A 23693-nucleotide genomic window follows, 5' to 3' on the forward strand; every position below is an offset into this window, starting at 1 on the left:
CAAATACTTTCCCCCCTCACTGTAAGTGGAGCTCATTGTTCAGGCTTTATAGACAAATCAAAAGACAGAGGCTTGCTATCTGTAATACATAGCATTTGGCTATCAAGTTAAGAAGAGCTTCATGATTATTTGTTTAATGAAATCAAATCATTGGATTGATATGGCATGCAAAAGAGAAACTAAAACTAGGGATTGAATGCTGCACTATGTCATATCGGGGCTCCTCCACCTTTTGGCACATTTGGAAATCTAGGAAACTGTTACGGAGACCACAGATGGCCATTTCACAGAATAAAAGCTGGCAGCACTCCCCACGCAAATCGGAAAAACGCGCGTACCCCTTCTCAAACAAAAAAGCAGGTGTCCAAGCCCTCCCAAAGGGCTTGTTAAGGGTTTTATTGTTAAAAAAACACAAAAGTTCTGAAGGACAGGGCATTGGTGCATGTCTGTGGGTGCCATGGTGCCTAGTTTAGAGACTACAGTGTGAAATAAATGGCCAGGTGGTATCCTAGATGACAACAAAATATTCAATCAGCCAGGTTCTGAAGTTCATTTGTGGCTGGACTGCTTCCAGGGTAATAATAATAATAATAATAATAATAATAATAATAATAATAATATTTATTATTTATACCCCGCCCATCTGGCTGGGTTTCCCCAGCCACTCTGGGCAGCTTCCAACAAAAAAATAAAATACAATAATCTATTAAACATTAAAAGCTTCCCTAAACAGGGCTGCTTTCAGATGTCTCCTAAAAATCTGGTAGCTGTTTTTCTCTTTGACATCTGGTGGGAGGATGTTCCACAGGGCGGGTGCCACTACCGAGAAGGCCCTCTGCCTGGTTCCCTGTAACTTGGCTTCTCATAGCGAGGGAACCAGCAGAAGGCCCTCGGCACTGGACCTCAGTGTCTGGGTAGAATGATGGGGGTGGAGACGCTCCTTCAGGTATACTGGACCGAGGCCGTTTAGGGCTTTAAAGGTCAGCACCAACACTTTGAATTGTGCCCGGAAACGTACTGGGAGCCAAGACCGGTGTTACGTGGTCTCGGCGGGTTTGGTGTTGCCCTTCAGCAAGATGCTGTCTGCAGGTCCCTGCTTCTCAGAGTACTGACCTCATCACTATTCTTGCAGCTGCCCATTTGCTTACCTCTCCCTTTGGGGCCGAGTCCTCACCATCTCCCAGGAGGAGAGGGCAAGGTAGGCTGAGGTTGCAGCTCCTCCTCTTGCTGTTCACTCCCTTTCCTGGAGAAGAGAAGTGAACAGGCAGCATGAGGTGTATGAGCAGTGACAATGAGTTCTAAGGCCCTTGTAATGGAGCCTGGCAATGCCCCAAAGTATTGCTCAAAATCATCAAAGGGAGATTAGTTACTATGAAATACATGCAAGTCACCTCTTAGTCCTCATAGTCGATATGGCAAAATGTGGATATGTTGAATAAATGCACTTGGAGTTCCATAGGAGCTGAAGATGTCTCATTCTCTTAAACGTCCAGCACACATCATTGTTTTGCATTGTAGAATTTGCTGTGACGTTTTACAGGAATAGTAAGGACCTGCTTATGTAGACTTCTGAATGCAGTTGGAGTTGTTGCGTGCAAACCAGAGCTCCTACACCCACACCCACCCACTAGCGTGAATTGGCAGATTTTTTTTCTTCTAGCTTAATGACTCCAGAATAAAATAGAGTTGATTTGACTATGCATCTTATTTTATAAAAGCCCTATAGAAAAATTGTGATCAGTATCTCTGAAGAGCTTTCTCAAATGCCCTTTTTTGTTTTTTAAAGGGAAATTTCATTCATGAAAGTTAATGTGTTCTGAGTTATCTTCTACTTTTTTATGCCTAAAGATCAGAGGGTATCACATTTACAGTGAGACCTCTGAATGTGACTTACTTGCAACTACCGCTGGAAAGGGCAGCATATATAAACTATGATGATCTATAAGCCTACTTTTGTCCTCATTTTGTAGTTCATTCTGACCTATAGAGAGAGAAAGAGACCCTACTAATCCTGAGCTACCTGACTGCAAACACCTTGGGTTGCCTCTAGCAAATGCTCAAGCTGAGACTTTGGCAGACCTCCTGTAGGAGTTTCCAGCTTTTTTTTGTCTAATTAGGGATGAAATAATATACAGGCAAGTGTTTGACTTCCCTGCAAAAACTCCCATTCCCCACCAAGATAATAGTCTGATGATGCAAACAGTTGTGCAGTTCTATCACTTGACATGTGCCTATCGGATGAAAATACTGTGATGACGTCCTCTTGCTTAGCTGTGACAGCAGAAAGATTTTGGAATAAATTCACCCTTACTAAGGCCTCTAGAATGTACCATTTGAATATAGGGACTTGTTTCCTGTGATGTGCACATAACAATCTTTTAATGTTTGGATAAGCATCTTCTTTAGTTTGTATACATTTTCTTTTATTTTAAGCACACACAGGCTGTTGCGGCATTTTGGCTCTCTTATAAATAAATAGGAAGGGCTTTTTTTTATCCTTTAAGTCTCTCTTCTGAAAATTCCCAATAGCAAATGTATCTAATTTTCAAGACTGCACTCCATCTGTCAGGGTGAGGGAAGGGGAGGGGGAAGTACATTAGTAGTCTACACATGAACAACTTATTAGTTCATTTGGTCTATATGGAGTACGGTGATTCAAGACTGATTTAAAATATTCATCCTCAATTACTGGTGCAGCACAGTTCAAAGTGCTGCAAATCTGCACATTTGACTGAGAATTTGAAGGAAAATCACTGCAAATGTGTCTCTGTGTAATGAATGGAACTATCATTCTTATATAAATACTTGGTGTGTGACTGTTTTGTTGTTGCTTTTCTCTTCCCATAAAACGTAGGGCATACATCCCTTCTGATTTCCTGTGCATTTCATATGAATATAGGGCAGTGTCTCTCTTGGGCATGCAAAATCACTTCTATGAAAAAATAGGGCTTGCTTACAGGACTCCAAGGTTGAGCCCACGGAGGAAGTTCGAGGGGGCACAGTGCAGCCACCTTGCTGAAACCAAGCAGGTCTGGTCAGTAGCAAGATGGAAGACCACCTTGAACTCCCAGACACATTGATCTTTTTGATAAAAAAGACAATATATAAATGTACTAAAAAATAAAGACAATCAATTAAAATAATTTAAAATAGGGGTGGGGAACCTGTGACGCTCCAGATCTTGATGGACTTAAATTCCCCTAATCCTTGACTGCTGGACATCTAGAGGGCCACAGGTTTCCATACCTGATTTTTTATTTTTATTTTTATTTTTAGAAGCATGAAGAACTCCCCACAGAGTTGTCATCTTAACATCTGATTATGTAGGCTGACCTAGCGTTTGAACCTGGCTCTCCAGGGCCTGCAGGCTCAAAGACCTTACTTTACTCTGCCTTGCTACTCTGCCCGGTGTGCATGCAACATGTTGCGACATCATGTCATGACAGTCAGCTGGGGGTGTGCACTGTGACGGCAACTGCGTTAGGGCCTGCGCCTCTGCCATGGGGCCTCTATTGGGGCCCTCAAAATTCAGCTTCTTGAAAATCTGAGTTGTTATTTATTTTATTTTTAAAAAACTAGACTATGGGCTGTATCCAGTGCTGTAGCTCCACCAGTGCAAGTCATTTCCTTTCCCCTGCAGCCCCCTGAGTCCACGCTCAAAATCGGGCAACCCTCAAAATCAGCTCACCAGGGTTGGGGGATCCAATGGAGCAAGTGGATTCAGTGCTGGGGGAGGAGGGAAAATGGAAGTCCCATTGTGCCAGCACAACCCCACTAGTGGAGCATTGATTACAACCCTAGGACTGCAAGGAAATGCTTGGAAGTATATGGACATCTCAGAAGGAAGAGACGTTGCTGAATAAGATTTCCAAAGGTCATAAGTTGAGGCTCTGCTATTTCACAAAGCCCTTTGACCCCCACCGTATGCCTACCAAGAACAGAATAAATTATGTAAAACGAGAGAAATCAAATACTTACATTAAATGTACATAATTCATGCAGGTCATGGAATCCAGCTTTTTTTTTAAAAAAAAAACACAACGTTATTCTGAGCTATCAGTGCAGATTTTTGATCTAATGCAGCCCTAGCCATATTTGCTAGGGTGGACAGAAACACCTTGGGAAGTGCCCGGCTCCTTTTAAGCATCTGAATGCCATGGCAGAAGCCTGCTAAATCACCCTCTTCTAACTCTGTTGTAGAGCTGAAAGGATTTCTTCGCCATCTTTACGTTTAGCTAAGCTGGCTAAAAAACAGCCTTGGTGGAAAATAAGGCGTCCCCCCACAAACGGTCACGTGAATTGGCCTTAATTATCTTTACTTTTTCTGCACTGTTTCTCCGGTTTAGAGGGGCCTGCTGTGACTCTTTGAGAAGCCTTGCTCTGGAGCATGCATGTAATACCCGGCTTGCCATCTGTTCAGGTTCCTTGTTGAAAACGGCAATGTTACTCTACATTTGTGTATAGAGAGAATGAAGCTAGCACCACAGGTTTTCACAACTGCTTTTTACTGTCAGGCTCAGCATCTTGCTTTCCTGTGGCAAATTGTCATTGACATGAGTTTTCCGGTAGGTGAGACAGCCAGAGTGAAAGAGGCACTCTGTTCTCTCATTGAAAATCTCAGGAAAAGCTTTGTTTTCAGAGCCCCCATAAAAGAGTAAAACTTCTTGGACAAACTGCAGCAAGGTGGGATGTCTTTAAATAATTTCTTTTAAAAATAAGAGTTCTGAACATAAGCAATTTTGTAGTGTTTGCAAAAAATTTACAAATTAATGTCTCCCCAAAACCAATTAGAAGCATAAAACGCGAACATTATATTTTAGTACTAACAAAAACAAAACAGAAACCTCCAGTTCACCAGGGACTATGGAATCTTGAGAGTGGGTAAATTGTAGGGTTTTCAGGCCATTTAAGCTCAGATCCTGAGAGTACTGTACAAGTAACATCAGAGCCGGGTAGCTTTCCTAATGTTGCTCAGAGCAGGCTCATTGTCGCCTCTGCTATATTTTTTTAAGTTGCTTTCGTTCATTTCATCGGTATTTACACCTGCCTCTTCTGCAGAAAGTGGGGGAAAGACCAGAAGAATGTAGCTGGAAGAGGAAGCTTGCTTCCATTGCTTCTGGCTTCTCGCTCTTGATATATAACTTCTTCTCCTGAAAATCGCGAGAAGAGGGCTAAAACCTTGAAAGCGTAGTTAAAAACCCCTGAGGCATGGCTGGTAAATGAACTTTGCCTTCACACTCTTTCTGCAGTAGAATCTATCAGGAATTGACAACCTGTAATATATAGCAGATCTTTTTGAGATGTGGGATAGGATTCTTTGCAGAGAAATACTTGTCAGTTAGCAGAGGCCACCCCGTTAGTAACTTAGATGGACTATAAGATAGAATGCTAGTATAGGAGTACACTTATTTTGGTGATGTTCATGATTTTCCAAGGCACCTTGGCATTTTGTGGGCTAATGAACCCCTACTCTTTCCGTTCTTTGTTGGTCTGCTTTACCTCTAGCTATACTGCAGCATTTGAGGCCCAAGCCATTATTTTCATGACCAAGGACGGAAATTGGCATACAACAACCCTATAGTATTTTCTGTGCTTTCTAGCTGTCTCATTGGATTGTCAGTTCTTCATAAATTCTATTTCTTCAAGCTGACAGCATTTCATTAGGAAGGGAAGCCCCAGGATCGTATCCTAAAGCTTTCCCTTCCTGTCTTGGAATGTATATGCAGGGCTACCAGTCAAGGGACAAGTTGCGTAACTTCTCCTTTGATAAATCACTTGAAGAGAGTTCTGAATATCATCTGTTATAATTGAACAAATTGCATGTTGGGGTCCTGGGGATGGAATGTCTGCATCTGGCCACTCACCCCCTGGTTATGAAGCTCAACTCCTATTTCCCACATGTATTCTTGTAGCCAAGATGTTGGGGCAATCAGTTGAGTGGTGAGTTTCTTTTGGATACTCAGCCCTCATCAAGCGCTTCATCACTTGAGTTAGTGAAGACGCTTAGGAATTGTGTAAATTCATCATTTCCAGGGAGTCTGGACTGTTTGGAAGTTGCCTGACCTCCTGCTCATCACTGCAAAGTTGTTTATTTAGCAGGCTGACGCAGGAGAATTGGAATATGCATATGATGTTAGTGAATGCACTACATACATGTGCCTTATGGAAATTGTGTTATTGGTCTTTGTATTTACGAGGACCTGCTTTTTCAGGTACCATCTGTCTTGGATGCTTTTGCTATATACAAAGGACTCCATGACAGCCATCTGGGTGTGTGAGTTTGTGTGATTGCAGCTTGGGGATGGAATGCATATATTGTACCTGAAGGATGCGTATTGTTACCACACATTTTGGTTTACCTATTTGGATAAGCACAGCAGTTGACGCAGAGAGGTGTGTGCACTTAAAACAATAACACGAGAAAGAAATAATAAGTAATATCTGTTTTATAACAGTGACATGAAACCTTTCAGAGAGAATTAACAAGTTGCATATTCCTAATGTCCAGTCAAGTATATATTTCTCTCTTCCTTCCACTCATTATCTTTCCCCTGTGTTGGTAAACTTCCTGTTAGTTGTATTGAGGTCTTATCTTAGTATTTAAAGGTTTTTAGCATTACTGATTCTAGATTCTACTTTTTTTGTTGAGTTGAAATTGAGATAGATTTAGCAAGTGTGTTTTAAAAGGAAAGGGGGGGGGGAGAGAGATGGTGCTTGGCTTGTCTGCAGGCAAAACTCTCCCAGACTGGAATCCTTCAATCAAACAAGTTTGTCTTTTGGATATTTTTGTCCTCCTTCACACTTTAAAATAACAATTGCCTATAATTGCTATGTGCAAAGTTAAAAGCACCCTCTGTGTTTTGAAGGGTAATAATTTTGGTGTCAAAGTTACGCTTATTGCATTTCACCAGAGAGAGAAAGAGAAACTGAATGGTTAAAAACAAGCAAGTCTAATCTTGCCTCAGCATTTATGCACCTATGAGTGATACTTTCATTTGAAAATTAAAACCGAGGCTCGCACTTAGGTGGGTGGTTAAGTGCTGTTATGTAGCAACAATCTGTTTAAGAAGACACTGAAACACTCTTGCCCTTCCCCTTGTTAGACTTTCATATCAACCTTGTTCATGCAGATTTGGGCTTTCTTTCTTGGTCATCCATCCATCACTGATTCTCAAAGCAACAAAAGTTGCCAAACTAGCTGATGAGTCACCTGCACTAGCAGTTTTTTTTGCTTTTAAGTGTTAATTCTGAAGGACTCCTCCTGCCTACAGTTTCTTATTCCATCTATTGTGGGGATTGAAAAAAACCAAAACCTCTGAAGGTGACTTCTGCTCTCAACAAACAAGCCTTTGGGGCATTCCGTCAGCCCTGCCGAAGAGAAGCCTGATGTGACACAAGCAGAATGTTCATGCCCACGAAGTATTTGTGCCAACTAAGCTGAACTGGGCAAGTGTCACTACATTCACATGAGTCGAAGGAAAAAGAGCTTCTGTAGGTATTCTAGTTAAGAATCTGTGTCAAGGCCAGCCTAAATATGGTTCGGGATCCCCAAGTCCAACAGAAAACTCTGCTTTGTTGACAATACAAAAGCACAGGATCCTGCTAGAATATATGTAGTAGGCTTGGTCAATCCAAAGGCTTGACACTGCCTGCTAATTGAAAGGGTTATTGCTGCACAAAACTATTTCCTTCCATGTTTGAAGTAGACTCAAAGGATCTGTGCATCCACAGGCCTTGTTCAATCTAGGGTAGATTCTTGATTCAAAACTAGGTTCCTTAGTCTTGTGGTCTTTCCCGTTACCAGAAGACAATCCAGTTCAGGGGTCATATAAGACTATCACAGGACAGCATCTTGCACAGTTTTTCTGCAAAGGACAAGTTCACAGGATTTGCACTGTTTTATAACCCCACATTACTTATTCCTGTTTCAACCCATAAGGAAATGGCAAGATGGTGGCATGGCCATGGAGCATTTTGCATTGCTTTGGCTGGTACCCTCTTTGGCTTCCACTGGGTCCTTGTGCCTGCTGTCTATACACTAGGAAAAGCCCTGCTGGATCAGACCAAAGGTCCATGGAGTTCCACATCCTGTTTCCCACTGTGGCCAACCAGATGCCTATTGGAAGTTCACAAATAGGACGTGGGGGGAATGAACTTCTTTTTGTTGCTGTCCCTCAACAACTGATATTCATTGGCATGCTACCTTTCAACTGGAAGATAGCATTTGGCTATCATAATTAGCAGCCATGGATAAATCCACCCTCCCTGGATCCACTTTAACAGCCATCCAAGTTAGTGGCCACCGCCACATCTTTTGGCAGTGAATTCCAGAATTTATTGTGCACTGTAAAAACTCTTCCTTTTGTCTGTCCTTCATCTTCTGACAATCCCTTTCAATGGATGAACCCCAACCTCCCAAACTTATGAGGGGGGGGAAATCCCCTCTATCCTCCCCTCTCTTTTCACTTTCACCACACTGCTAAAGCATTGTTAGTGTAGGAAGGGTTTCTTTCAATTTTAAATGTGAAATTTTCTCAGGCAAGAGAGAGAGTTGGTGAGATCCTCCAATATGTATGTCGAATCCCCTTTCCCTTTATTACAAAACAGAACAGCACCTCTGACCCCTGAATTTTAAAAGGCTAGTGTATAATCATCAGTATTTTAACTAGTACTGTAAGATAGGACTTTCTACAATTGTGTAGGAGAGAAGAAAGGAAACTTGCTTGGTGTAGTGGTTAAGAGCGGTAGACTCCTAATTTGGGGGACCGGGTTCGCGTCTCCGCTCCTCCACATGCAGCTGCTGGGTGACCTTGGGCTAGTCACGCTTCTCTGAAGTCTCTCAGCCCCACCCACCTCACAGGGTGTCTGTTGTGGGGGAGGCGGGGAAAGGAGATTGTTAGCCGCTTTGAGACTCCTTCGGGTAGTGATAAAGCAGGATATCAAATCCAAACTCCTCCTCCTCCTCCTCCTCCTCCTCCTCCTCCTCCTCCTCCTCCTCCTCCTCCTCCTCCTCTCTTCTTCTTCTTCTTCTTCTTCTTCTTCTTCTTCTTCTTCTTCTTCTTCTTCTTCTTCTTCTTCCATTCTTGGGGAACACAGTACAGATTTAGATGTAGCACCATGCCAATCTGTGGACCATCCAATAATTTGAGGCAAGGGACTTCATAGTTAGCCCACACCTAGGGGATGTGGGAAATTTGATTAAATGCAGCTGCTTATTAAATGTTTGGGCATTCTTTTGAGTCACAAACCGGCTAGAGTGTCAACACTCCAGTAAAATTAATTTCCTGAACCTTCTCTGCTGCCTGGAGGAGAGGCAGGAACACAGGCTATGTGACTCCAAAGGATTCTTTGATAACTCCCTCTTTCATAACAAACCATTCTCACTGCTTTCCCTCTCTGGGTTACTGGAACTGGACTTCAGGGACCTGTACTACTACTATTACTTTTTTCATGCAGAAAGCACACATTGCTGCTAAGCTTGGAAACCAAATGAGTGCCAGGTACTTAATGTCATAGTCTTTTTGGGACCCAGAAAGGCAGGGCAATGGGTCGCAATTAAGTGAGCATATTTAAGTGGCAGGCAGCTGAGGGACTGCTAAATATCTTTCCTCTGTGATCTGTCTGCTGCTCAGTCTGAAGAGGAGTTGCACTGCTTAGGGAGAAATGTGCACATGGTTGGTTCCTCCCAATCACCTAACTCCCAGGCTAGGGGCATTCTCTCCCAAAGGTTTCTTCCTGTTGAATTGAAAGGCCTGTCTTTATTCCCTTGTAAATATTCCCTTGTGTTAACCTTGTAGCACTTTCCGTAAAGCTCTAATGCCTTACTCCCAGCTCTGCTTATTTGAGCTGTGCCCTGCCTGACAAGGGAGTAATACTATTAATACACTGATGCTCCACAAATAAATGACAGCATCTCCTTCACCCAATTTCAATGTTTATAGTTGTTCAATATCAGCCTCCTTATAGTACAAAAAGTACAAATTTTGAGTAGAATTTAAGGATATCTTACATTATTTGTATTCAGGATTTGTTGCATTTTAATCCATACCAGCGTGAGGGGGATTTAGGTGTAATTTGCTAGGCATTTTTGTCTTTTAATTAGAGCAGAAACATTTTGGGGAGAAAGGAATATAAATGCACTCAAAATAGAGACGTACACAAAATCTGAATTTCAAATACCCCAAACCCTGAAGTGAAATATCGCATATTTATTTTTCCTGGTAAGGCATCCCTGCTCTGTAATTTCTCTTGGGGGGTCATTCAAACCCAGATTTGGTACCTTTTAGGACTGATCTACAGCACTTTCAATCACAGAATCCATCTTTAATTGTGACCTGCAAGAAGAGGACTTTAAAAAAAGAAAAGAAAGAAAGCATATATGCCCGTATGATTGGGCAATCCATTCAGATGGGTGGGATACAAATAATAAATCATCACCATCATCTACCTTTTTTATCTAGGTTTATAAGATGAAGCCAAGCAACCAGACAGACACAAAACCCCACATAGATATATCAAACCAAAAAAGAAATACTCTAAAAACATCCCACCTGATTTTAAAAGGCCATAGTTAATCAGCCAAAGGCCTGGTTCAAGAGAAACGTTTTTGCCTGGCACCTAAAGATATGTAATGAAGGTGCCAGGCAAGCCTCCTTAGGGAGAGCATTCCACAAGTGGGGAGCCATTGTAGAAAACGCCCATTCTCATGTTGCCACCCTCCAAACCTCTTGTGGAGAAGGAACATGAAGAAGGGCCTCAGATGATGATCACACGATCTGGGTCTGTTGGAGTTGGAATTCAACCCCACCTGTAGTTCCATAGGTTCCCCAGATATGTATAATGATTGCTGTTCAGTCTTCATGTATTTTTCAGTTCATTCATGTAGACAGCCAATTGTCTCACCACCTGTATTGAATAAAAAGATTATTGCAGATTTTTGAATATTGAAAGAAACTTGTTTCTTTTTTCTGTCAAAAACATAAATGTGCCACAAGTGATAAGCGTAGGCACATTATACCCAGTGGAGGATGCTGGGGGGAAATATGTTTATGTATTTTCCAGTATGTTTATATATAATCATATACCTATGTAAACTAAAATACAAAAAAATATATGTTTTTTTTAAAGTCTTCTGCCATGAGCCAGTACATTATAAATAAATATTATTCAGCCTACGACAGGAGGGAAGTGTTAGCATTGCCTCCATTAGCACCTTGCCAACAGGGCATTAAAAACCTGTTCCACCAGCTTAGTATGAACTTTCTCCTCTGCCAGACAAGGACACGAAAGCTATCTGTAGTGGCAGAAATGTATGGGCGATAGGTGTGCTAAGAGGCAGGAATGCACAAAAGGTCTAGTACTAGATTGATTCACTGTTCTGCTGCTCTGTACTTTCTGAAACTTAATAACTTGGCTACCCAGTTTAGCTAACACCAACTGCCTTTTCAGAAAAACATGTTTTCCGCATGCTGCTTACCCTGAATATTGACATGCAGGTCTGAAGATGACTATTTGAGCATATTCCACCAAGCTAAATCTTCTCAACTAAACACTTTATAGGGTGAGCTAAATAACCAGAAGAAAATAATGAAGACTTTTGTCCACTGGGAATCCTTTTCCCTTTCAGCTCTGAGCCTCTTTTCAGAATTTGTTTTGGGAAAGAGAAGGAGAAGGTTAAAAGTTTCAGAAGTTGCATTTGAGAGCCATGGGGACCACCAGGAGGCAAGGTGTCTGCTCTGGGATGAGGGGAATGGTTATCCACTGTAGGCTTATAGGATCAAAGCCCTGTAAAGGGTCCCCAGGCCATGTGCTACCCCTAGAGACATACCAGGGTCCTCACAGTCTCTAGGCCTCATCATCAATCACTGGGGGACAGCATCTAAGAGGAGTGGTTGGCTGGCAGCCCCCTCCCCTTTAATGGTCACTTAAAGTTTTATATGCTAGCACAGACCACTTTCCCAGCCCTTTTCTTCTTAGCACACAAGCTACCCCCTTCCTCCCCTTTGTCTTGTCTACCATTAATATGAAGATGATGATGATGATGATGATAACGACTTAGAAATAGGGGTGCAGGGAAAGAATTGTTTTAAACTGCAATTACAATCCTGGCCTGCCACAGAGCCAGGAAGGCAAATGTGGGAAGGGGGTGTGTGTCTCTGGGCAGGGAATGAAAGGAATAGGGAGAGGGACAGAGTCAGAGACAGGAGAAGCTGCAAATGCTTCATGAGTAATTTTAAAGGGTCTGAGCAAATTTCTGGGTAGCTAACTGGCAACCCTGCTTGGAGCAATGATTTGTGCAACTAGAAATATATCCTTGTAAGCCTCTAGGTATTCAGGGCAGATTTTTTGGAAGGCCTCTGAAGCTCCACTCTTCTGGAACACCACCTGTTCTCTTGGTGCCAAGTCTAACATGTGCTAACAGGCCCTTATTAACTGCTTGCCTGCTTTCCTCTCTCTGGGTAAGCACCCGAGAACCAGATCCTGCAATATCCTAGCAGGGCCTCTCTGAGGACATGCAGGTTGCTGAAAGAATTGGCTACACCTCTTCTAGCCTTTATATGAGGCTGTCTTAGGAGAGAGTTGATATTTACTCTTGCAATACAAAAATGATGTTCCTTCAATCTGTGTCCTGGATCCTTCACACTTTTGTTCCTGGGTATGCTGTCCCTCAGATGAATGTCTCTCATTTTAAGGGGGCTTAGCTTGTGGGCGTTTTTTTTCTGAGTAGTTGGAATTGCAGAAAGCACCCGTTTTGGATCCATATGTTTCTGAGCTTGTTTGTGGGCAGTTACCCTGTGTCAAGCACAGCATTGTGTCCCTGCAGAGTGACTTGTGGGGCTGGATTAAGGGTGTGGGGCTGGATTAAGGGTGTTCTGCCCTGTGCTATAGAAGCCTGTCTGGATACACAGTGTGCAGGGAAATTGTGACGGTTGCAAATGTGGCTGTGTGTTGCCATCCTTTGGCCCACTTTGCCTGGGCACCTGCTGAAGATGGTTGACCAATTTTCTTAGTCATAGGAACTTGGAAGCCACACAGTGGGGTGTTCCAGGTGCATTTCCTGTCCTCACTACTCAGGAAGAACCACACCTTTAAGCTGTATTGGAAGTGATGGGCAGATGATAGGCCTCACTGTTGCTGCCACCTGAGGTGAGATGAAATAACCTCTGTGGAGCATCCTGGCCATGCTTCTTCTGGGCCCTTTAATGAGGTAAAGAAGTGGCATTTATTTATTTAATGCATTTATATCTCACCCTTAAAAATAACCATCCAGGGGCAAGAGCAAGGATCAATGCACATAATAAAACACACCAAGAAAGCAATAAAATCAAGATATCGTGCTGCTACTGGAGAAAGAGGAAAGTGTGCCAGAGAGGTTGAGGCTAGGAGTGTCTGTCCCCACCTGTCAGGGCACTTTGTTGCTTTCTCACAAGAAACGTGCTCCAAACTCCATAAAAGGTTTTTACAGAGTTTTATTATATACATATGTACAAGACAGAGCAAAAAAGAACATGACCGTCTAGTCCAAGTCAGAATCCGGAAGTGCCGCTTGGCGGGAACGTTTCCAACAAAGGAACTTTAGTGCTCTCAACCTGCGCTTCTGTTCCCGCCGTTTGTCCCTCCTATGCACCTGGGGTGAAGGGGCGGGCATATTCCCCTCTCCCCCTGAACTGCTTAACTGTCGAGCCCGTCTCCCCTTCCACCATACTCTGGTCCGACACTTCTGACCTTCCCCAGTGCTCCTGTGAGCTGTCAGCATCCCCCTCTCCACTGCGAGAGCCTCTGACATCATCCTGGAGCTCAGGCACCTTTCCACTGGGCTCCGCGCTGATTCCTGGTGTACCCCTGACACTACCCCTTCCACCATTATAATTTTTCTGAACAAAATCTAAATGTTTTCCAACTGTTGGTTTTGTATCTTTTCGCAGCTGCAAAACTTCTTGCTTTCCAGGACCTGGTGTTGCTTCTCTTGTGTTAATATCTTTCCCTGGCCCCTTTTTGGCTTGAAACATTTCCACTGTTCCCTTCTACTTCCTAGCTCTTCACTAGTCCATTTCCCCCACATCTGCTTTCCTGGAAACCTGTGGTTTGTTTTGTGCTTAAAAGATCCCTTCCAATCTAACCTTTTAACTATATACTTCCTCTTTTTTTAAGTTGTCTTTGTATTCATTGGTATGATTTGACCCAGGGCTTGTCTGAGCTCTCTTCACTGTTCCCAGTTGATTCTGATCTCCTCTCAACAAAATTACTCCCAGTACATTGCCTTAGTGTGGTGTTCCTGGTAGCTGTCATCTTCACTGTGTTAGGGCTGTCTAATTACTCTCCTGCAGAATCCTTAGCTCAGAAATCTGTACTTCCCTTATGACAGAAACTGCAACAACTCACTTTGTTTTGCTGGACACCCAGGCCAGTAAAGTAAACATACGTCAAAACCTTTCTTTGTCTTATGTTAACAGAGAGCCTGGTTCTGTGATCAAGGAACAACACACCCTCCGCTTTATTGCAACACAGAGATCTTCACTATAATAAATACTCAGCATCGCCTACAAATAAGGAACACAAATTATAATTTTGCTTTTCCTCCACTGACTGTTTCTGTGCTCCCTCTGCTGGATCAGGAAGCACACGCTGCCCCCAGAAAACCCCAAAGACTGCAGTAGTGCTGAAGCTGTATAAAGAATAAGGGCTGTTACATATTCATACTGACATACAAACAATATTATTGCACATTAAGATGTGCAGTTTACCTGAAAGGGGTGGCAAGCAAAACAATTTGCTTACAGAAAGTAAATATCTCAGGCAGTTTATGTAGACAGCTTCACATAAACTTTAAGATTTAGGGTTGTTTCAGTTAATCAGCAGTAACGGTGGGTAAGGAAGAGAATACAGTGATACCTTTGGAGCATGTCAGCATTGCTCTTGAGTGAAAATAATTGCTTCCAATTAAAACAATGCACTGATAAGGTATTAGTTGTAAATGACAGGGCCACTTCAAACAACATCAGCAAATTTCAAGCAAATATATAAAACTAAATTATGTAATCAGATAGGCTTGCTGAGAACAAAATGTTTGTAGCTGGCATCTAAATCAGTATAGTGAGTACCTGTGTGATATTAAGAGGCAGGGAGTTTCAAAGAATTGCGCTGCTGAACTGAAAGATTGCCTCCTAGCATATAATGCAGAATGACTATTATATGGCCCTGGTAGAAGTGCAAGTTCTACAGATCAAAGCCATCCAGTAGGTGATCCTTCAAGTAGGCTGTTTTTGAGATAGGGGGGGTGTTACCTAGAAGACCGGACAAGGATAGTGCTTTTTGGCATTAATCTAGTCAAGATCGATGGTCGTTTGAAAATTCATAAATATTTCTGTAACATTCTCCCACTGTGGCTCTTCAGACCTATGGAAGAGAGCCTGATAGGAGACCATGCTTGGCTGATAAAACAGCACATGGAAGGCACATTGCCTATAAGCTTTCCATTGACAAAATAGCTTTCCCCAGAAATCTCTGTGATTTGCCAGGGTAATTTGTAAACTTTGTCTTTGTCTTGATGGGAAAATGTCTGGGGGGCACCAGGTTGGGAAAGGATGCTATAAAAGAGAGAACAGCTTATTGACTGTGGCAGGGCTAGCCAACCTGGTACCCCCCCCTGACCCATTGCTGCTAGACAGTGCTGCCATCATCCCTAACCACTATCCATGCTGGCTGGAGCTGATGGCAGTTGGAGTCCAGCAACACCTGGAGAAGAGCGACATTGGCCACCCTTGTAGTATGGGCTAATGGTAGGGTTGCTCAAAGCCCTGCTACATAGACTGTACATGCAATGCTACAGTGGAATGGCCACAGAAATGGAGTGGCACAATTAGCAGGCAAAAAGAAAAGAAAAAGGAAGTGGAAATTCCACATGCTACAAATAGCATTTGCTGTGAGCTCAAATAAATGTTAATTTGTAGCACCTGGAGTTCCTTCATTCCTTCACTTTTTTTTTCTTTTTTAACCTGCTTCTGTGGAACTAAACACCCACACTTGACTATTGCATGTAAGAACTTTTGAATAAGATTCCTATGCAGGCAGCACCACACACACATGATCTGCCCACTACAAAACGAGAGTATATTATTGTCATGCTTGTGTAGGGATTCACATACGTAGGTGCCTGTTCTCACCCCCCCCCCAAAAATATGTTCCACAAGTACAACCTGTATGCAGGGAATATTTATGAAACACCCCTATGGTGCAGCTTTGTAGAGGACATCCTGGCTGCAAGGGAGTGGCCATAGCTCTCCCCAACATGACATGGGTGCCAATAAACTTGGGAGCACAGGTTGAAGGAAAATTGGGGGATCCATTGTGGGTAGCAGGCAAGCCATCCTAGTGCCATTGAGGGAAAGTGGATATGTCAGGGACAAACAACAGCAGCCTATTGAACTTTTGGTACGTGATATTGTATATTCTGTCCTGCAATCAAATTGTGAGAATGCAGATGCTTGGTACCTTTGGTAATAATGTGCCTTTTTATTGTAGGAAATTGGATCTTGTTATGTGAAGCTTCAAAGGGCCTAGTCATTAGCGGCCGCTAGATAGGAAGTGCTCGTGGAACACTCTGGTAAGATATTTCTCTTTTGACCAGTTGTATGCATACAAGTTATTTGTTCATTCTTGCTCCATTATAAGAAATTAGGGTAAGGATAAGTATATCTTGCATGCTACACAGCTGGCCCTGCCATGCAGCAGAGCAAAGCAACCTAGTCCTGGAGGCACCATAGATAAATGGCAGAAACTGGTGTCTGAACGATGCAGCAATACTTTTTGGCTTGTTGGCCCTAGCTGGGAGTGGTTGGGGTATGCCTTTTGCATGATAGTTCAGGAATGGGGAACTGCAGGCCCAGGTGCCAAATGCAGCCCTCCAGTGCTCTGTATTTGACCACCAGAACTCACTCCAGGTCACTCCTCCTTCCCACCCCATGCCACACCATCACCACCCTGCTCTGAAATCTCCTTGAGTGTTTGCCTGTCTGAAATGTGTCCTTGAACTATGATAATGGCTCTTGCTTGTCTGATGGAGGGCAGAGATGTGTAGACACTACTGTGCTATACAAAAGTAAAAATAATAGCAGTTGTGGCCCTGGGAGTATGGCCCAGAAAGCCTAGGGCAGAAAATGCACTAGTTAAAGAGCTATTGGTATGATTCATTTCAGATGTAACGACACTACGCTTGAGGAGCCTTGGGCTCATGTTCTGTCTCTTCCCCATGTGAGGGATGAAGATGAGAAGCTGTTTGATGAACCACAGTTGCTCATGTTGATGGGAAACTGTGGTTTGTTAAAAAACCGTGAATAGAAATGTCTCATCTCATGTGCATAAGAGGGGGGAGGGGATGAGGGAGTGCACATGCCTGAGGCTCAATATACCTCTTCAGCATAACATTGCATAGTTGCATATTAGCCAGGCCTATGCTGGGCCTTGAGTGCTGCCAAACATTCCTGAGGTTCTGCACAGCCCTATTTTCTCTCCTTAGGCTCCTTTTCTATAAGAATGTCTGCTTGTTTTGCGCCGATGTGAGGGGCTGATCTAGTCTAATATGACAGTAATCCTAGCAAACAGATGTGCCTTGGTCCTGCCTGCCATCTGCTCAGGTTCTTTAGCATCACATGAGGCTGGCCGGAGGACGGGGGGGGGGATGGGACACAACCCTTTGGATCTACATGTAACCTATGTAAAATTAGAGCACAAAACTATTATTACAGTCAGTAAAAAAGAGTACCTGGAAACATGAGAAGCACCCAGGTCAGACTCTTTGTCCCAATTATCGTAATATTATGTACTCTCCCTGAAAACAGGTCTTTAAGGCCTGGGACAGTGGCCTATTGCATCACTTGCTACCTGATCCTTTAAATTGGAAACACCAAGAATTGAATCTGACACCTTTAGCATGCAAATATGTGCTCTGTCAGTGAGTTGTGGTTTCTCTCTCATTGGATGCAAATTGGTTGGTCAGTTTCAGAGCTTTTTGAGAGACAGGCAATAGTCGTTGCTGTGGATAAGGAAAGAGATGGATTTCTATTGCAATCTGTGGCTGGTTCTTGCTTGTTCAGACAATTTGTACTCTGTTGTTTTGTTTATGTGCTGGCCTGGTTTTGTTTTTTGTTTTGTTTTTTGTACCTGCTGCTCTCTAGGCAGGGATTGAACTTTAAGAAATAAGAGATCTGGGTGTTTTTTTTTTACTTTATTCAAAACTGTTGGTTTCTAAGGTGAAAGACTGCAACAGGCTCAGAATGTAATAGGTGCAATTACTGCAAAGGAAAGTTGTATGGCCTCTGTTCCCCTTATTACCCAAACTGACTACTCTCCCACTCAAGACTGTTTTCTGCCTCCACATCCTTCTGCAGTCATTAGACATTCCTTCTGGCAGTACCAGTCACTTACACAGATGGAATAAACCATACATTTACTGGCAGAGATGTTCCATCTCCCCCACCTCAGGCAGGGCTTTGTGGAGTCTGGAGCTTGCATACCGGTAACAGTTGATCCCAGCTCAAGATTCAGTAGATCCCAGGCTAGCCCTCCTATGTTTCAGGGCCTTCTGCAGGCTAACAGGGGAAAACAAGACTTGCTCAATCTTGCATGAAACAACCCTTTAGATATTTGAAGATGGCTATCATATATCTTCTTAGTCTCCTCTTTTCCAGGCTAAACATACCCAGCTTCTTCAACCGTTCCTCATAAGGCTTGGTTTCCAGACCCTTGATCAACTTGGTAGTCTCTCGTGGAGAGCAGCTGTGGTGTCACAAGCCACATTTGCAATCCGACTGGGCCTGTTAACATTCTCTGATCTTATGACTGACATCCCTGCTCTAGATGCTCAACTACATCATCATACATTACCAGATGCTAGAGTGATATACTCGGGCCTGCTTCAGCTTAGGCTATTTCCTTCAGTGCCCTAAGTAGTCAGCTGACACATCTTTATGCCCAGGAAAAGATAGAACAAGCTTTTTTTGTGTAGATATGTTTCAAATATTATATAGGGGGAGTACAGTGGCCGCCATCTCCTCTCCTGGTACCCACATGTTTGTGTGTTCAAGCTGAGTCATGGATTTGAAGCAATTTATTTAATTCCTCATTATATTCATATCCCGCCTTCCCTCTAAGGTGCTCAAGGTGGCATCTCCCCCTCCTCATTTTATCCCTGCACCTGACAGTAAGGTATTTATATTTATTTCAGAGACTGAAAACAAAGTGACATCGGTTTCTTTCTGTGTTGATGAAATGTGTTTTTAAGCAGTCTTGTGCTAGATACAAGCAATTTCCCTTCCCCTCCCTCCAAAAGTTCAAGGCAGTTTAGAAAAAGGACCACACCTCATGGTGTTTGCACACATCCCACTCTTTCACCTCTTGTTTAGCTAGATTTCGTGTTGCTTCGAAAACCTGCAAAAAACGTTTAACCAAAGGTAAGAGAAGGCAGTGGAAGACAGGAGTGCCTGGCGTGCTCTGGTCCATGGGGTCACAAAGAGTCAGACACGACTAAGTGACTAAACAACAACAACAAAGAGAAGGGCACCAGAAATATGCGGAGCTGAGCGTGCAAACCAAACCTCCTGTGTGTTCGATCCTTCAACGGTTCATTTTTGGCGAGTGTCACCATAAGCAACATCCACTAATCTGATTTGATAGCTGTCATCTTGAGAGCTGCAGTAATGCAAACAAAAGATGATAACTCAAACGAGGTTAGAGTGAAGAGCTGTTCCCCAAGTCTTGCTGTTGCCATGTGGAATCCCCAAGTCAAATTAGAGTGTGGCATTCGTTCCTTTAGCTCCTGGGAGTCTGCAGATAAGATTCAGACAAACTCTCTCTCATTTCCACTTGGAACCACAGTTCTTTGGAGACTCCCTCTAAACACCAACTGAGGTTTGATTCACGTAACTGAGAGGCTTATTTTCAAAATGTGTTGTCCTTTTTTCTGGTGTGGCAAACTAGTTCTGTGCATAAGGTTCACTACACTGCTAGATGCCAATATACCCAAAATTGGTTGCATCAGGAAGCAGCTGTGCTGCTTTTCAACTTTGCTGAGTGTAGTCATTATAGGGTGATATTCTTAGACAGGATGAGGCTGGAACTTTTCCACCCTTCAGAAAGAGAATTTATGAGCTGGGTGAAGTAGCTAAGTGTGGGGCTTGAACTCTGGCCTACTTAGGGGTTGCAAAATGGAGATATTTTTTGGCCCTCCGCCTACTACTTTAGAAATGCTTTTCCTTTGATGGTAACTCTTACTGTTCTGAGAAAATATATTTGGGTATTTTGTTTGGCTTTATGTAGTTGCGCCACAAATTCCCAAGTGAAAGAGAAGACATAATTCACAACAACAGACCAACACAGAATATACAAGTGACTAAATCTTGGGTGTAAATTTTTGTCTGGAAGAACTAACATGTTGATGCAGTGCAAAACACTCTTCATTGTCAGCCTGACCTGCACATACTTATTCGCAAATAAGTTGCACTCTATCAAGTGGGACTTTTCCCGTGTAAGTGTCCATAGGATTGCAGCCTTGTGGTAAAATAATTGCAAGATGGGCCTGTAGTTTCTCATGTCAAAGAGTGGTACTTTAGCCAAGCTTTCTTCCTGAAAAGGTAGTTTACACATGCAGGAAAGTTGTTGGGTTTGTTTGCTTTGTTATTAAATGTGAGGCTTCATTCAAATTATATTATCTCCCCAAAAGAACTGTACCACATGCTGTTTCCTTGTTCTGCTGCCAATCTCTGCTGAGAGAGGGTTCTTCAGCAAGTATTGCTTTCTTGCCTGAGTTGTTTAAGTCCAGCTTGTTTTTTACACACTTCACTGGGCCTTGATATTGCAAATGATACAGCTTTTTGTATGGCAGTCCCAACACATGGATAAATTTCTTTTCCTTGCCTCTCATACGAGCTCCAGTGCACACTCACAATGCAGGCTGGATCTTAGTTCAGGCTCCCTTTCTCTGCGTTGATTTAGATCTGTTTCTTTGCCTTCCTTTAATCTAGTTCTGTGGTGTTAAATTTCCTCTCTGGTGATTACAGAAGTATGAAAGGCTGGGGAGAAAGTGAGAGAATCTACTGTAAGTGTGGTGGGTTATATGAATATGAATATGAAGTTGGGAAGGGGAGGGGAGCTGGCAGGTGTAGAAATTTAGAGTGGTGTGCAGAATTGGTTGTGCTTTGTTCATTACTTCAGTTTTTTTAAAAAAAAAAAGTATTGGAAATGCTTGCTACATGAATGGCCTGACTGATCTTAAGGCTTGGCTGCACCTTTAGTTGGTAAGACCCGCCGACAGTTGCACCAATACAACACTGATATATTGCCTCTCGTGTTGCAGACACATTTCACACCACATAATCCCAAATGGGAAAGAAATATTTGCCTATGAAGCGCTGAATGACATGTAGAGGAAGGAGAGCAGGTTCCATATTGAGAGTTGTGGGTACTAATATAATTTTGCAGCAAATGAAATTTGTCTTTAGTGGAGAAAGGCTGTATCTCAGTGGGAAAGCATCTGTTTCTCATGAACAAGGCCCTGGGTTCAATTGCTGGTATCCCCAGAGAAGAAATTGGAGACCCTGCCTAGAATCCTGGAGAGTGGCTGCCAGTCAGCGTAGACAAGATTGAGCTAGATTAGATTCATGCATTGCAGGGGCTTGGACTGGTGAGCCTTCCAACTCTACAATTCTATGATTCTACGGGGTTGACAAAGAGTCTGCCAATATAAGCCTGCTTCCTGTATTTTGTAACTAGTTAAAAATTGCATAATTTACATAAATATTTACAAATATTTACACAAAGCCACTTTTTATAATTTATTTTGTGTTTTTTTGTTTTGTTTTGTTGATGGTGTGTGTGCTTTGGGTTGCTATTTTGTACCTGGCAAGGAGCAAGGATCTCTGTAGGATATTAAAAGCCAGCTCCCAGCCACTGTAAATCTTCCTCAGCCACCTCTCCGGTTTCTAAGATTTAACCCAGAGTTGCCCACACACTTCCAAGCATTTCTTTGTGTCCGTAGGGTCTATTCGTTCATTTATATTTTGGCATTTGTGTGCTGCACTATAACACAAATTCCTCTCTCGGGCATGCAATAAAAACAATGCAAAATGAAACATAAAAACATAAATTCGATGCTAGATTAATACAACAAAAACAGATTTAGAAACAGAAAGGTCCATGCTATATCAAATGTTTAGGAGGCCTGGGTAAATAGGTCTTGACTATGTGCTGAAAAGGCCCTCTCCCTGGTGGTTGCCTGCCTTACTTCATTAAGTAGAGCAGAAATGTACCCTTTTTGAATCTGAGAGATGGGGTGGTGGGGAGGCTTCTTACACACACACACACACACACACACACACACACACACCCCACACACACACCCCTGAGCGATCCGATGCCTCAGTAGCATTGGACTTCGCGCAGCTGAGGCGTAGAAGAAGCCTCCACCCACCCCAGCTGAGGGATCCGGTGCTGCTGAGGCCTCGGGGTCACTCAGATGTGGGGAGCAGTTTCACAGAACTGCCACCCCACTGCTGGCTTGGGCAAGCCAGTGCCGGACTGGGGGCTCCTTTAAATGCTGAAGGGAGCGGCAACCGGGTGCCCCTCAGCTGAACAATTTAAACATGCGGAGGGAGGAACAAGCTGTATGGCATCTCTCCGACACAGCTTGTTTCTCCCTCTACACTGTATGAAGGCAGACCATGATGTCAGTTTCACTTAGCGGTATACCGCTGGTGAAACCGCTGCGCTTCCGAGTCCCTCTGCTAGCAGTACCCCCTGGATGAAGTTGCACTGCTAGCAGAGTGTCTTAGGAGTGTGGTGGTTTCATCAGTGATACACTGCTGAGTGAAACCAACATCACGGTCTGCTCCTCATACCAGTCCTGGGTGATATATGATGTATCGCCCAGGCCTAGGCAGGATGTAAATGTACTAAATAAACAGGCGGTTATTGTTCAATCAAAGTGAATGCAATGTTTTGGCAAGAGGGAAGAGAGGAATCCCTTGTCCTCCAGATAATTATTTATGGTTTGGCAAGGAGCTATGCATTCTTGGAAATGTAGGCTGCCTAGCTAAGCTTCCCATTCATGGGCTCTTCCCAGTCACTCCTTCTGTCCAGGCTACATGCCTTACCAGCTCTGTTTTTCACCTTCCTTGAGTGTTTTGGTCAGTCCGGAATGTGCCCTTGAACTTTTGTTAATGCCTCTTGGTTGCTAGGATGTTGAGGGGTACACATAGAAACTAGCCCCCTGTACAGAGGCAAAATTCACATTTGTTGCCTTGACTGTTTTGGCCTTTTGCCCTGTTCACTGCTGGCATGTAGAAGGGAGTATGACCCTCTGGCTGAAAAAGGTTCCTAGCCCTTGTCCCAAGGGGAAGGGAAAACATCTTCCAGGTGAAAGGCTGCAAGATCTTAATGAAACAGCAAAACCTGTCAAAAGCTTTTCTGCATGGTCATTTCTCTGAAGTTCAAGAAGGTTGTCATCAAAAGTATGTTTAAAGTATTTTCCTCTCAACACATTTTAGAAATATATACGGGGTGTGTGGGTGTGTGTAGTTCAGAACAGTGTCGGAACATTTGGGAACTGGAAAGCTTTTGCGTAACTAAGTTCATATCTGCATATTAGTCTGGAAGGTCAGAGCAGTTCATACTGGAATTTGTAAAGCATCCTGAAGCATTCC

At 43.1% G+C, this 23693-nt stretch overlaps 1 protein-coding gene across 10 annotated transcripts in view; it reads left to right on the forward strand.

The window, feature by feature from the left end:
- The window catches only part of ZMIZ1 (zinc finger MIZ-type containing 1), a 354820-nt gene that overhangs the window by 134361 nt on the left and 196766 nt on the right, over positions 1–23693 (forward strand). For 9 of the 10 annotated variants that reach the window (XM_088669487.1, XM_088669492.1, XM_088669491.1 and 6 more), the window contains one exon: positions 16522–16603. The exons of the other annotated variant lie outside the window; for it this stretch is intronic. The gene's annotated coding sequence lies outside the window, so the exon portion shown is untranslated. The remainder of the gene's footprint in view (positions 1–16521; positions 16604–23693) is intronic. 10 annotated transcript variants of the gene reach the window in all.

Source organism: Zootoca vivipara, chromosome 5 (assembly GCF_965207765.1).
Source record: "Zootoca vivipara chromosome 5, rZooViv2.hap1.1, whole genome shotgun sequence".
NCBI classification, from domain to species: Eukaryota; Metazoa; Chordata; class Lepidosauria; order Squamata; family Lacertidae; genus Zootoca; species Zootoca vivipara.